The sequence below is a fragment of the Lepisosteus oculatus genome, chromosome 11, assembly GCF_040954835.1.
Source record: "Lepisosteus oculatus isolate fLepOcu1 chromosome 11, fLepOcu1.hap2, whole genome shotgun sequence".
NCBI classification, from domain to species: Eukaryota; Metazoa; Chordata; class Actinopteri; order Semionotiformes; family Lepisosteidae; genus Lepisosteus; species Lepisosteus oculatus.
This window is the reverse complement of record NC_090706.1, coordinates 29234826-29250591: the sequence shown is the minus strand read 5'-3', so window position 1 is coordinate 29250591 and position 15766 is coordinate 29234826. Positions and strand designations below refer to the sequence as shown.

General features: G+C 51.0%; 1 long non-coding RNA gene across 1 annotated transcript; it reads right to left on the bottom strand.

Moving 5' to 3' along the window:
- Window positions 1-10371: 10371 nt before the first annotated feature.
- Window positions 10372-11795, bottom strand: LOC138241776 (uncharacterized). Its single transcript, XR_011191053.1, has 2 exons — window positions 11087-11795; window positions 10372-10781 (listed from the first exon to the last, which is right to left on the bottom strand). It is a non-coding gene; the product is annotated as an uncharacterized lncRNA (long non-coding RNA).
- Window positions 11796-15766: the final 3971 nt, after the last annotated feature.

Genomic DNA, 15766 nt, shown 5'->3' with positions numbered 1-15766 from the left:
TGCACAACAACACAGATCCGAAAAAAAAACCCAGCATAACTGCCAGCGAAGGATGTCCCATTTTCAGATAACAAGGAGTTCACATTACCATCTGAATTTATGCATCTACAGCTCTGCCACACACAGGCGAAAACACATTGTGAGAATCATTTGATGTTGTCTTAAACTAATTAAAAATAATTAGAAAACAGCTAGGTTACCCCTAGCACTTCAATGGAGCCATGAATTTATTTATTAATTTGCTTTATTACCAGAAGCACTACTTTCTTATACCTGGGATCCCTGCCCTTTCCAGTCTAAACGTCCGCAGTGATCTCCTGCAAAGTTGCCTCAAAAGACAAGAAAAGTCCTGTTTTCTCATCCTGTCTGCTGCATTTTTTAAAGCATTTGTTTGCCTTTTTTAATATATACGTGTGCGAGCATGTGTGTCGGTTTTCCAATGAAATTGAGTGAAAAAATACTTTCACGCTGATGAAATGCCATTTTCAGCTCTGTTGCAAAAGAAATGCGATAAATCACTGCGTTGTTGCGGTTCTCACCAGACCTGTCAGATTACAACCTTCTGGTAGTTGAGAAACCACAAAGGGTGTGTGCGTGTCTTTGTCCCTGATGGCTGTGTCTTTCGGAATAGTCGTGATAACAGCAACAGGACTGTATTTAAGAGCGCTTTCCGACACAGCATACAGTGCACAGCAGCACCAGTGCATTATTACACGTCACAGAACACATGAGAAAGAGGAAAACGAAAAGCCCAGCAAACCGACTGAGTAAAATTAAGAGTACAAGTCAGCTGTACGTTCAAAGCTGAAGTGGAAAGACAGGTCCTGAAGTGACTTTTCCAGACGTCAGCCGTCTCAAGTGGACTGTAGCGAGGGGGTGCCTGACAGGAGACTCTCTCGCCTGGTCTTCACTCAGAAAGGCCTGGATCAGCACGTGTCACAGGAGGAGCTGGGCCCATCCATCCAGTTTCTGACTGCTCTATCCAGTACAGGGCCGTGGGGGAGCTGGCGCCTATCCCAGCAAGCAATGGGCTCAAGGCAGGACACACCCTGAACTGGGACAACAGTTCATCACAGGGCCACACACACGCACGCACACGCACGCACACACACGCACACACACGTCACTTGGTTTAACACGCCACAGGCCACTTTTCCCAAGAAGCCAATTAAACTACCAGTATGTCCTTAAACTGTCAGGAAACTGGAGCACCCGTAAGGAAATCCATTTAAACATCGGTAGAACAATGCAACCTCCACACAGATAGCACCCCAGGTCTGGAATTGAGCCCAGGACTGCGAGGCAGCAGTGCTCCCCTGTGCTACAAGAGCTGGGTCACATTTAATGAAATAAAGCCTAAAGGAACGTAGAGCTGGGCCATTCAGAGATCCATGTCAGCAGGAGAACCATAAAGTCAACTCTAAATTTGACAAGGAGCCAGTGCAGCTGGCCAAGGACAGGAGTAAGGTGCAGATGCCGACACACTGGAGCTACTGAAGCCTAGTGAGTACTTAAGTACACTTTATTCCAACCTTGGTGATATTCTGTGTGGAGCTTGCATGTTCCTATCAATGAACAAGTGGGTTTCCCAAAGTGTGCTTTCCCTAGTGGATAAGCAGAAGAATAACACAATCTTGTGTTTCAATCTAAAATAAAAATTGAAAGGTATCCATGCCTCCTATGTCCCTAGAGTTACTAAGGACAGATGCCAGTTTATGTGACTTTTAGTCCCAATTTGTAGTTGCTTTCAATGCAGAGAAAAGATGTTTTTTAAGAAAAAATGGGATCAAAACACAGATATGATGTAAGTGCTCAGGCAACATAGCGATGGGATTGTTCTTACTACTACCTCACACCTCTGAGGTTCAGTTCCACCCTGGGTGATATTCTGTGTGGAGTTTGCATGTTTGTCCCAATGCACAAGTAGGTTTTCCAAAGTGTGCCAAAAGACTTGTGGGGTAGGTTTGATCGGCTACGCCAAATTGCCGCTTTGAGACAGGGAACTGGACAACTCATCTCACTATTCCACCCGGTCACACTTCCCGCTGCCTCTCTCTTTACACATGGAGCTGAGCATGAGTTACAAACACGGTACACTTCGATCTTCACTGGCAAAATCCACACAGGACTTGACTCCGAGTAGTACAGTGACAGACACTTGCTGTATAGTATACAGCTATATACAGAATATAGGGACTTCCATAATGTCCCTGCCCAATACTAGCTACATTTCAGAGAACGGTTATCGACTCACTGGGAGACATTCTGGGGAATTTCAGAAGCCCCGTGGACACCTTGCTGTGCTGAACTACAACAGAGAATGGCTTTGGCCTCATTATCAGAAACAATTAACTGAGCAGCAGGAATATTGATTACAACTTGAGCAGTGCAGAAACAAAACATGAACATAATCAGTTGTGAATCACTGCTTAATACATACCTGGAAACTCAGGTTCCGCGGAAGGCGGGTGGCTGATCTGGAGTTAGTTTCGAAATGAGCAGCGTGAGATGCTGATCCAGATTACGAAAAGGACTCAAACCTTTCCGCGGTTTCCCCGAATCCAGTATGTTTACGCTCGAGTTTCACAATAACCTTCACGTATCCGTTCGCTGTGTAATGCTATTATTACACCTAATTTGTCATTTTGCCTGCTGTTCATGTACGTCTTGTTATAGATTTTGTAACCCAAATATACCTGTTGTTGTTTGCGGAAGAGGTGTGTTATAATTCCGCAAAATTACTAATATATATACGAATTCGTTTCCATAGATCTGTAAGGATGCCGACTTTGGAAACGTCTTAGTCTTCGCCGAGCTGCAGGTGCGCCTGATTTACCCGGACCTGCCGGCTCGCGCGGGGGGCTCTTCCGGTAGCGAGGCACCCCCCTCTGATAGGCTGCTCTGTACTCTCCGGCAGCAGGCGCAGCGGGGCTAGACTCTGCGTAGACTGAATAAGACTTTGATTTTCCTTGCTCCTGTTAATCTCGGTATACTTCCAACACAATTAGACTTCATTTCTTTGCGCGTTCGCGCAAAACAGGGCTGCTTTCCCCCTGCGCGATTTGTTTTATCAGGGTTAAAGGGAGCCGTCTGGACGAGCTGCCTCTCAGACACAGTTCTGAGTTGAGCAGATCCTCCACAGGACGGACGGAGACAAGGCTTGTGGTGTCGTGTTTTGCCGTGGTCTTTCGCTAAGCCCGCGTTTAGAGAAGAGGGTTTCATGCTGTGGTAAAGACTACGATTAAGGGAGAGCACCCCCTAAACAAGTCCCCCCCTAAAAAAACGTTGCGGAGGGCAGAGGTTTGACCCGAGGGGTGATGTGAGGGCCGGCCGCGCTCTTCTTCCACTTCCACGGGAGCAAAGGGGAGGATTTTAAAAATTGATATTTCGCTCAGAGGCGAGCTGTGGCTTTGAAAACCGGGACCCCCTCACAACAGCAGTCTGAGCCCCCCAATTCACAGCGGAGCCACCTCGCGAAACCTCTGGGCTCCGACTTCAAGAATCTGCGCTTTGTAAAAAAATAAAACGGTGTTTGTTCTCGTATTCTTTTATGGGGGTTAGTAAAAATGAAAAGAGAAAGAAAAAGAAAGCCATCGTTTTACGGCGACCGACAGCATTTCACGGCGGACGTTGACTGCGATGCTAATGAGGCCCTCCATTCTGATCTGAAATCTATTTACAGTTTCTTTTCATCCTCATCTGAACGCGCCTTATTTGTTCTCTGCCCGCAGGCCTTTTTAGATCCTGTTTTTGAAATATGCCGTTTGATAACCACATCATTCACTGCGCCCCTCCAGTGACTTTAACTGGCGCTTTTATCTGAGACCCCAGCCGGCCTGCAGACCGCAGCAAAGCTGCGCTCCTGCGGTAACCCCCTCGCGCTGGCAGAGCGCCGCCGCGAGCCGGGGTCAAGCCAAGGCGTTCCCCGTTACTTCTTTGGAAATGACCGTCGACGTTATGTTCGGGGCTCGAGATCTTTTGCGTCTCTTGACTCCCCGTCCTTTGCGTGGAGCTGTTCTCCAGGCCTGAATCTGCCTTCTCCGAGGTGATGAAAGGGCTTCTGGTTTTAATACGCACATCTGTCACGGGCTCGTACATCAGTCAGGCACAAGAAACGTCGCTGCGTCTAATTGCTGCTCGAGAGCCATGCCCTTCGGCAACTTACTTTTAAGTACCCGCAGAGAACCATTCGGTTTTTCCCCTCTTTTGTTTTATTATTTCTTGGTGTGGGGGGTATCAAATATTTTTTCTTTAAAAAAAAACAACTGGAGCGTTTTTTTTTTATCTTGGTGTGAATCATACAGAGCTCCAAAATTTAAACAACAACAAATAATGATATACAGGTACATCCTACAGGACAGGAGGGCTTGGGAGAGCGCGCTGCTTGGTTCCGGTCCGGTGCTCTGGTGTTTAATACGTTTTTAACTCGCTACCCACTCGCGATCACTGTGCTAGCGGCCCCTCGTTTACAGCTGCCCTTGGGGTGACCTATCAGACTAGCTGGGGTGGGGCTCTCTGATTTAGGGTGACCTATCAGACTAGCTGGGGTGGGTCTCTCTGATTTGGGGTGACCTATCAGACTAGCAGGGCGTGGGGCTCTCTGATTTAGGGTGACCTATCAGACTAGCTGGGGTGGGTCTCTCTGATTTAGGGTGACCTATCAGACTAGCAGGGCGTGGGACTCTCTGATTTAGGGTGACCTATCAGACTAGCAGGGCGTGGGGCTCCCTGATTTAGGGTGACCTATCAGACTAGCAGGGCGTGGGGCTCCCTGATTTAGGGTGACCTATCAGACTAGCAGGGCGTGGGGCTCCCTGATTTAGGGTGACCTATCAGACTAGCTGGGCGTGGGGCTCCCTGATTTAGGGTGACCTATCAGACTAGCAGGGCGTGGGGCTCTCTGATTTAGGGTGACCTATCAGACTAGCTGGGCGTGGGGCTCCCTGATTTAGGGTGACCTATCAGACTAGCTGGGCGTGGGGCTCCCTGATTTAGGGTGACCTATCAGACTAGCTGGGGTGGGGCTCTCTGATTTAGGGTGACCTATCAGACTAGCTGGGCGTGGGGCTCCCTGATTTAGGGTGACCTACCAGACTAGCTGGGGTGGGGCTCTCTGATTTAGGGTGACCTACCAGACTAGCTGGGCGTGGGGCTCTCTGATTTAGGGTGACCTATAACACTAATCAGATGGGGTGGCACTTCAGGCTGGGAGACCCCCCTACTCTAAGGAGACTGGGGTGGGATTCCTGTAAGTATAGAGGCTGATGACTGATGCCTCCTGCTTTCAGGGACAGAGTGGGGTCGACCCCAAGTCCTGTATGTCAGATAAGGCAAAGATAAGCTGTGGGCTGTTTTGCAGGCTAGCTAGAGAAATTCCGGGTGCCTCTTCAGCCATTAATACTACTAATACACCTTTATTGAACCAGACGCAGCACGCCAGCGAGCTCAGTGGGTGGTGTGCACAAGTCAGGACAAGTCACAGACCGTGTGTAAAGGTGCAGCAAATGAGAGGAGGCAGGAGGCATTTCTGGACCGACATATACCTGTTGTGTTCATTTGACAGGTTACACCTTGAGGTTCCACTGAAGTCGGCTCCTCCCCACCCGCTCTCGTTACCAACGGGTACCCGGGCTAGGAAATGAGGTTTCTTTTTTATTAATGACCCATTCACCCGAACACAAATGTGAATGAAAGAACCAGCTCAGAAATGATCGATTTCGAGACGCTGGGGTGGGTCGTTCCCGAGTTGTTTTAGAGATGACCGAGATCTGCTGGTTGTATGTCGTGTAGAGTATAGACACGGGTTGAGACTGCTTCTTCCCCACCGCAGCCGCGCGGTTTCCGAGTTTAGAGTTCGCCCATCAAGCCCTCTCCACACCATGGCTCATGGCTCTGTCATCAATGGGATTTGGCAAAAGAAAGTTACAACAACAACAAAAAAACCCGTCACGCCCCCTGCGGGAGCCCTGCAGCCCAGCCTGTTGGACCAGACCGCCTCCCCGCAGCCGGCGTCGCGTGCCTGCGGACTTCCGGCAGGAGCGCGGAGCTGTCGGAGAGCACGAGAACAACAGGTGCGCTCATCTCCCCAGACCCCAGGCTAACTGTTTCAACGAGTAGCTCACAAACGCGAATAATAATAAGAAGAAGCTACCCGGTGGTGACTGAGCAGGCACAGTCCCCATGCATTCCCAAATTAATAATAATGAATAATTCCTTACACTTACATAGCGCTTTTCTGAACAATACACTACAGGTAATAGGGACTCCTCCCCTCCACCACCACCAGTGTGTAGCCCCACCTGGATGAAAGACACAGTAGCCAGAGTGCACCAGTGTGCTCACCACACACCAGCTCTCAGTGGGGAGGAGAACAGAGTGATGAAGCCAGTTCAGAGATGGGGGTTACAAACGCACGATACCCGTCCAGTAACCAGTATCCACTGTCAGGCTGAATTACACGCTGTACGCGTGACGTCGGATAGACAGAGCATGCAGACTCCACACAGACAGATTCAGACCCAGCACCTGTGAAGCATCAGGGTCAAAGTGCCGCCCATGAAAACAAACACAAATGAAACAGCTGAGTCTGGTGTGAAACATTTTCTACCGGCCCCACACTTTCGTTTTGATTTCTTTTCGCCCGTTTTCCTTCCGTTGTCATTCGGGGAACTGACGGCCTGCGTGACGCTGAAACAGTCCCGTCTCTCTCTCTCTCTCTCTCTCCGTGCTCCGGCGGAGCGGCTGAGTTTCGGCTGAACGAGCCCCGCGCGGCGCGGCCGAAACCTGCGTGTCCGCACTTGCCCGGCCCGGGCTGTCCCGGCTCGCTTACTAGCGCCCGGTCGGGCAGCAGGCAGGCGGGACAGGCAGAACGGGCGTCCCTGGGGACACAGGCAGGCGGACGGGATGAAGAGATGTGTTTGCGCGCTGCTGGTATGAAACTTTCACACGGGGTCAATGAGTAGTGTTTTTTGTTTGCTCTTTTCTGACACAGTCTTTCCGTTGCCTTGTCAAAACTACTCAGCTGTACACTGTTCCGTGCTTTATCGTGATTTACTGCACCTTTACCGTGGTATAGGAGATCACAAGGCCTTAAAATATCTCCCATCGCCTCACACTCTGTGAGCCCCATGCGACACCTCAGCCTTGCTCACCTGCTCTAGGAGTGAAAATACAGACCCTGCCACTCTGGTGAACGTGTCTCTCTCCCTCCCATCATTGTGAATTTCCTGCACCACTGCTAAAGCAGACGGAATGACAAATTCTCTCTCTGTTGGTAAGGGTGTCATCCTCAAAAACACTCCCGGGACTGAAAGCAGACTTGCCCCACTCCGGGACACCAGCCCAGGAGAGACCAGTCCAGTACAGACCAGCCCCCTGCCCCACTCTAGGACACTAGTCCAGTAGACACCAGTCCCCAACCCGCTCCGGGACACCAGGAGAGACCAGTCCCCAGCCCCACTCCAGGACGTTGGAAGAGACCAGTCCCCAGCTCTGCTCTGGGACACTGCTTCAGGGCAGAACGTGTATGTGTGTCTATGCATGCGTGTGAGTGTGTATCTGTGGCGTTTGTGCGTGAACGATGTCTATGCATGTCTGTGTGCGTGAGTGTGTGTCTGTGCGTGTGTCAGTGTGTGTGCGCTGGGGGGAGGGGGGTCCCCTGAGAGAGGAGGGGTGACCAAGGGCATGAGGCAGAGCGGACGGCTGAGCACAGTGACACGTTCACGAAGGAAAATCCCAGGCTTTCCCTGGGACCGTCCGGAGACATTCCCGAGTACAGGAAACCAGCAAGAATCTCTTTACAATGCACGAGTCCCAAAAACCCTGGAGCACACAGCACAATCTGAACTGAGATTGTTTTTGAAAGGGCCTTCTTTCACGAGTTCTTCCTCACTCTTTTAAAATAGGAAGGTGCTTTTCCAACAGGATTTCCAAGGGGTCGGGGTAAGTCTAGCGGTGGTCACAGGACTCAGGAAAACCGCACTGGAGACCCAGACGAGGTGCAGGGCAAGTGTGGATTTACTAAGTGCTCCAGTACAGGAAAAAATATTTCTAAAAGAAAGTGAAAACAGACAACAGGTAGTAGTTCTAACTAGTAGCTCTGCAGGAAACTCTCCAACTGCCAATCAGGCTTTTAAGAGCCCCAGGCTGTTGAACAGCAAGGATGGTACACCTAGAGAGGCTGGTTAAAAACCCAAAGCTCAGCTCTGGCCACCCCTGGGGGACAGGGAAGAATCTGTTCGGGGTCTATAACTGGACACAGAATGGAGAGACAGACATGAGACAGGCAGAGCAATGAGACTCAGGGTGGACCCACAACAACAGGCAACACATAAGAAACAACGATCCCAAAAGCAAAGGGACAAACGACAACATCCGATGCACAATTAATAACGACAGCTCAACAGCAATGACAAGAGTGAAGAAGTGTGCACCAAAAATGTTCTGTTCTCTACGTGTGCTCTGATGATGATGATGAGGATGAGGAGGAGGAGGAGGATGAACCTGTACTGGTGAGTGGACACTGCAGATACAATGTGAAGGTGAGAAACGGGCCTTCGTCACACCCTGACATAGCAGGTCTAGTGCCTGGCTCTCCGTCCTGACTGTCACCCAGGTGATGAGCTGACAAGAAGGCCAATGTGGCCACACTGCGCTCCAAATGTCTCCTGGCACGAGAGCATACGTTGACGGGAAATGTTCCCGCGTGTGTTTTTGCTGGTAGCTACGTCTTCTGAGGATGTCATCCAGGGCATCAGCTTCGACAACGTGGCTGGGCGGCTTGCTCCACACTCCCCCCACCCTTTGTGTACAGAAGTGCCTCCTGTTCCAGGTGTTGACGCTCTTCCCTGTAGTTTGCACTGAGGTCCTCTGGTTCCCTGTTTCTGTTCTGGTGGCTCAACTGACATCCACTGGGTCAACTGTGTCAGAGTCGGTGATTGTGAGCGCTTGGATTCTAGTCTTCCCTGTTCCAGCCCAAAGAGACTCGGCTTCTTTGTCCTGTCAGGGTCGGACATTCATCTGACCCCAGGGAAGTATCTTGTCTGTTCACCTTGCCCATTCCTGCCAGCATGTGTGATACAAGAGTGGCACTAGTGGGCACTGATCGTGCAAACATTCTTACTCCTGTTGTGCAATTAAAAGTGTGTCTGATATTCAGGCCTGGGATTTCATTGATATTCAGCCAGTGCTTCCTCTTAATCAGGTGCTGCTGATCACTTAAGAGCACATCATTCAAGTCCACTGTTTTTCTTTCAGAAAAATGTTCCAAAACAGAGCAGCGATAAATGTGTTGCAGCGCTGCAGGTGTGAACAGATCTCCTGTTCGTGTGCTTATTTCTCCCAAACTGAATCTGCAATTGATACAGAGGTCTGAGTTTCTCCTTGCAGCTTGGTTCTCAGGTTATCTCTGTTCTCTCTGTTCTTAGCTTAGTTGTTTTCCTGCTTTCTAACTGCTGAAGGAGACGCTGAGCGGATGACGTATTTCACAGATCCCTGATCTGCCGCTTTTTTCTGAGGGAAAATGATGAAGTTCAGCAACATGACCTGATAGTACAGTCTGGAGCGCAGGATTCAGTTTTGGAACTTGTCAGCGATGGGAACCGGGATAACAGGATCTGGGAAGCCCATCGATTCAGATCCTGATGGACTAGCCTGCAAGTGAGGAGGCACATAAACAAAGCAGAAAAAGAAAAACACAGGATTTTTTTTTTCTTTCCAGGCAGGGTCAGCCTGCTGTGGGGACTGTGGGTGTCGTCCATGGGAACTCTCATTCCAGAGCACGATCCACGCCGTTCCCAACCTGCTGGAGAGCAGCGCCCGGATTTCCGCAGCGGTGATGTCATCGCCGGCCAATCGCAGACGGAGCAAGCGCTCTCTCTCTCTCTCTCTCTCTCTCCTCACGGGCTCCCGTCGAACATCTGGAGCAAATATCGAGAGGACAGCAGTTCAACAGGAAACGCCTGAGCCCCAGTCCCCCTCTGCTCTCTCGCCCGTCTTCCAGGACCGGAAGCTGTAATGCTGTCAAGGATAATTTCGCTCTCAGGCTAGAACGGCACCAGAACGGGGTGGAAACTCGAGGCTGCCGGACCGAACGGTGTGCTTCCCAATCCCTCAGCGCAGCTGTTAGGAGATGTTGACAGGGGATCACATATCCAGAGTGTGCAGGAGGGGCTGTTTCATTCTCAGGCAGGGAAGTAAGAAGAGTGAGAAATCGATTCCCCCAAAAAAACTCCACTGAACTCCAAAACGTTTTGGGGTCTGTTACCTAAAAGGAAACACCAGGGCCTCCTGTCGCACGTGGGTCTTACTGTGATTACAGGAATACTGCCACTGGCTCTTTATTTAGATAGAGGAGCAGAAGGAGCAGAGACATTGTTCAAGTTCACGTTTATTTGTCGTTCCAGCCACATACAAGTATACAGTGGGACGAAATATCGTTCCTCCTGGTCCGTGGTGCAGATACAGGCAGGACACCGATATAGACACTGTAGAAAGGATACACATTGTGCAAAGTGCTGATCGTGCAAATTACAAGGCAATACATAGTACAATGTACACAGCCCACTGGAGGGGGGGTTAAACCCTGTTTCTGGAATTGAACTGGCGTTTCTGTGTTAATGTGCATGGGGTGGAGGGAGAGCAGCCGGGGTCCTGTTAGATAGGAGACAGTTCTGGAAGGAGGCCTTGGGTTTCCCTGGACAGAAGGCACCGGAAGAGGATAGTGACCTCTTGAGTCCTGAGGTGAACAGGGTCAGGATCAGCAGTGGAGTTGAGTGTTATTCCTTCAGACTGAAAACAAAGACAACAGGTCGACAATCGGTCAATGAACCGTAGTCGTGTAACACTACGGGGTTCGCGTGGGCGCCCTCGCCACTGCCGCATCAGGTCGGCCCCCCACCGTCAGGGACTCGAACCCAGGCCTCCAGCGTCTCTCAACAGGGACCCAGCCTGTTGAGCCGAAGGGAAATCTCCCATCAGCCCAGCGGCTGCGGTCCCTGCTGTTCACAGGGAAGGGGGTGACGTCACCGCGCTGGTCTGGAGGCCGTGTGCGTTACAATCGTGATACGTCGTGTCAGGTATAACGTACTGGGGACAAACAAAAACTGTTCCAGTTGTTCACCAACAGCTTCAGCACCTCGGCCCAGTCCCCCCCCAGTTCGCTTTATGCTTTGGACGGGAGGGAAGGGAAGGTGTTGTCACCGATCAGGACGCGCTGTGGTGTCCTCCAGGAAAGTCGCTTCTCTCACGCGTGACCGGCCGGATTCCCGAATCCCGCTGAGCAGCAGCTGGAGCAGCTCCACGGTTCCCCAGCTGTGGGATTTTATCCGATCCGCGAGCGGGGGCAGGATTTCACGTGTCTGCTACCTGATTTAGGACTGATTTTGCACAGACAGATGGGCGCGGGTCAGATAACAGCACGGCTGAAACCCTCAACAGTTTATTTTTTAAACCCCAACCCCACAGCTGGGAGGTATCACATCAGCAATTATACATACACAACACACCGTATACACGTCTCCCAGAGATACACAACGTACATTAAGTCAAAAACAGAGCAAGAAAAATAAGGACGCGGGTCGACGAATTGTCTGAGCTACGTTCCCAACAGCACCGTCCCAAGCCGCCAGAGGACCGACGGCAGCCCCGCGCAGCCGAGCCGTGGACGTTTCTGGAAGCAACCTGTCGAAAGCCCAAAGCTCTGCCTGACCCCGCGGGCCGCGAAGCCGGGCGAAGCGGCGGCGAGCCCGGTACGCGCGTCTGAGCGGCCGGCCGCTGCCTCTCTCTCCCCCCCCCGGCCTCCCCACAGCTGTGTGAAATCAGGCCCGGGCTATTTTTAGGGCCTCCTGACATCCCGGAGCCAACTGTCAGTGATGTCAGCCGGGAAAGAGCGAGCGAGCGCAGGAGCGTGGGACCGGAGGCTACCTGCTTCGCGCTCTCTCTGAATCAGCCCCTTTCCAGCTGCGCGCTGGGACAACTCGAGGCCCTTGCAGGACTGAAAAGTGAGGCAATGAGACGTGAAAACGCACAGCTACCGCGGGAGTTTTTTTTTCACGCAGGGAGACAGTTTCTCGCTCATCGCGGATTTTAATGGCGCTACCCGCTGAGCGTGTCGTTTAAATCGTCCCCCCCCCCCCTTTAAAAAAACAAAGCTGTAAAATGTTACTGCTGCTGTGGTCTATTCCAGTGCTGGGAAAATTCCAGAGCCTGTCTGAGTTTCTGGTTCTTTTCTTGTTTACCTGGGAGCCTGGCTGGACAGTTGCTGGTGCGAGAGATTTCCGCGGCTGTGCGGGGGTCAGGAAGGAGAACCCGTTGGAACAGGCGCCCATCTTTTAGGTGGGATTCTGATTTAGCGGCGTAGCGTCCGAACTCGGCAGACTGCGGATTCTCAGGACCGGCTCCACAGCCAAGTGCGGACCTGCAGTGTGAGACGCTTGACCTGGCTCCCTGCGCTGAGAGAGAGTCCCATAACATTTACAGAGGCGTCGCCTCTGGGACATGGTTTTTAGCCGGGCATTCAGGCCTCGATCTGGCACTGAAAGTGCTCGACGTGCGGTCTAGGAGCCCACTCCAGCCCACCCGGCCCGCACCAGTGCAGGGCCCACTGCACCAAAGACACAAGCGCCCCCTAGAGCCCTTGTCACACACTATCCAATAGGATAAACTCTCCTCCTTGCTGTATCCTGCATCCTGATTGGTCCTCAGAGATGAGACTGGGGCTCCTCACAGTACAGTGAAGTGAGGACCAGTATCCTGCATCCTGATTGGTTCTCAGAGCTGAGACTGAAGCTCCTCACAGTTACTCCTCACAGTATCCTGCATCCTGATTGGTCCTCAGAACTGAGACTGGGGCTCCTCACAGTTACTCTTCACAGTATCCTGCACCCTGATTGGTCCTCAGAGCTCAGGCTGCCGAATCTCTCTGCGCCCAGGGCCCGTGCCATCACACCCCCACCACCACCTCCCAGAGCAGACTGCCGACACCAGTTCCCAAGGCTGTCACTGAAGCACTGTTCTCCCGGGCTAAAAATACACCAGGCGGTATTTTTTCCAAATGTGAGTGAAGCATTCGGTAATTGCATTCAAGAACCAAAGAGCGCATTACTCATAATTTTTCTGTACCTGTGGCCAATACCCATGTTGACGAGTGTAATTCTCACAGGCTGTATTTCTTCATTAGCGCTGCCGATCTGACATCACCTGGTGTTGTTTCAGCTGTGGGCAGCCAGACAAAGCCTGCAGTTCTTGGAATAACACAGCATTATTTCTAATGACGCTGTCTCCCCAGTAAACACTGTTTTCAAACGGGGCCTCACCTGGTGATGATGTAATAGCCGTGGCAGAATCAGATTGAAAACTGGAGAGGTACAAGGCGCAAAGTGGGGTACATCCCAGTCCACCGTAAGGCACACAAACACAGATACAGACATGCACACACTCACATCAGCGCCATTATCTTCCCAGAGATCAATTAACCTACCAGCTTGTGATTGGACTATAGGGGGAAACGCATGCAAACATACAGGAAGAGAGAACATTCAAACGTGACGCACAGAGCACCCCAAGAATTGAAACCAGGGCCCCAGCTCTGTGAGGCAGCAATGCTAAGCACTATGCACTCTAAGGACACCTCCACCCTGGGCCGAGTGGTGGCTCTGTGGCTAAGAATCTGCCCCTGTGGCCAGGAGGCTACCAGTTCACATCCTGCGGCTGGCAGAGGAATCCTACTCTGTTGGGCCCCTGAGCAAGGTGCTTAACCCCAACTGCTCCAGGGGCGCTGTGGCTGACCCTGCACTCTGACCCCAAGCTTCTCTCCCTGTCTGTGTGTCTCATGGAGAGCAAGTTGGGGTATGTGAAAGACAAATTCTTAATACAAGAAATTGTAAATGGCCTTATCTTATCTAAAGACAACATCATGTCCCCCAACAGCATTCTTTGTTCAGTTCTGCCGGAGAGAAGAGACTGTGGTAAGCTGTCTAAAAGCTCAACAAATCTTGTGTGTGTGTGCAGCATGTGTGTATATAAACGGGTGACTGTTGTGTGCACTTGTGTCTCTGTAGGGGCGTCTGTATCAGGGCGGGTTTGTGAAGGCAGGGTTTGATTCCCTTGGGATGCAGCGCAGTCTGTTTTGGGAGTCTGCTGGCATGCCCTGGATTGTTCCCAGCCTGCTGCATGGCTGGAGGGATTACTGGAGCTGAGGAATTAATCTCCAAGTGTTTCCAGTCACAGGGAGAGAATCTGCTCCCTGGCTCTGGCTCACAGCAGCTGGATGCAATTTAATCCCGGCCTGCGGATCACTGACAGGCCCTGCAAGTGACAGGAAAAGTAAAACGTCACACTGGGAATCTGGCCAAACCCTCGCACTCTCTCACTCGCCTTGTTCTCTGCTGCTTCCTCTCTCTGCTTTCAGCAGAAGGGTTTATAGTTAGGGGTCATTAGGAGAGTCATGTTTCAGCAGGGGGTTACAGTAACAGTTAAACAGTATTGCTACAATAAGGAGCTAAACTGACATTAAAGTGAATTGTTACTGTTACAATAGGAACTACAGTCTCGGTGCAGTAAAACAATCCTGCTACAATAGGAGCTACAGTCCCAGTTCAGTAGAACAGTCCTGTTACAATAGAGGCAACAGTCCCAGTACAGTAGAACAGTCCTGTTACAATAGGAGCTACAGTCCCAGTTCAGTAGAACAGTCCTGGTACAATAGAGGCAACAGTCCCAGTGCAGAACAGTCCTGTTACAATAGAGGCTACAGTCCCAGTGCTGTAGATCAGTCCTGTTACAATAGGGGCTACAGTCCCAGTACAGTAGAACAGTCCTGTTACAATAGGAGCTACAGTCCCAGTACAGTAGAACGTTACAATAGGGGCTACAGTCCCAGTACAGTAGAATAGTCCTGTTACAATAGAGGCTACAGTCCCAGTGCAGTAGAACAGTCCTTTTACAATAGGGGCTACAGTCCCAGTACAGTAGAACAGTCCTGTTACAATAGGAGCTACAGTCCCAGTGCAGTAGAACAGTCCTGTTACAATAGGAGCTACAGTCCCAGTGCAGTAGAACAGTCTTGTTACAATAGGAGCTACAGTCCCAGTACAGTAGAACAGTCCTGTTACAATAGGAGCTACAGTCCCAGTACAGTAGAACAGTCCCATTACAATAGAGGCTACAGTCCCAGTACAGTAGAACAGTCCTGTTACAATAGGGGCTACAGTCCCAGTGTAGTAGAACAGTCCTGTTACAATAGGGGCTACAATTTTCAGGGGTGTTTGAACTGCAGTTTATGAAACAGTGAAATGTGCACTTTTCATGTCTGAATTATTTTTAAATTCCTTTGTTTCAGGGGATTCCCAGCAGAAGTCCTTCTTCAGCTGCATAGAGAGGGAAAGATTGTGCTCAGTCTCTTATAGTAACAGTATGACGTCTCGATGTTCGGGCAGAGTCAGAGGTGGCAGACTCAGCAGCTGCCAAGTGCCAGCCCAGTGCCAGATGCCAGGCGTGTTTCAGCCACCCAGCGCCAGCCGGACAGAATTCCAGCAATGTCACACGAGCTGTGTGTGGACGAGTGCTGTCTGCCCAGTCCCGTCCTGCCCTGGGGTCTCGGGGTGACAAGGCATGTCTCTGGGACACAAAGGAGGCACTGTGAGAGAGCGCACACGGCCACATTGTTCACACCAACAGCAACAGCCCCTAATAGTCTAAATCCACATGGCTTTGTACAGCACTATGATATTGCTCTTGGCATCAAAAGGCAAGGTTTAAAACAGTACTG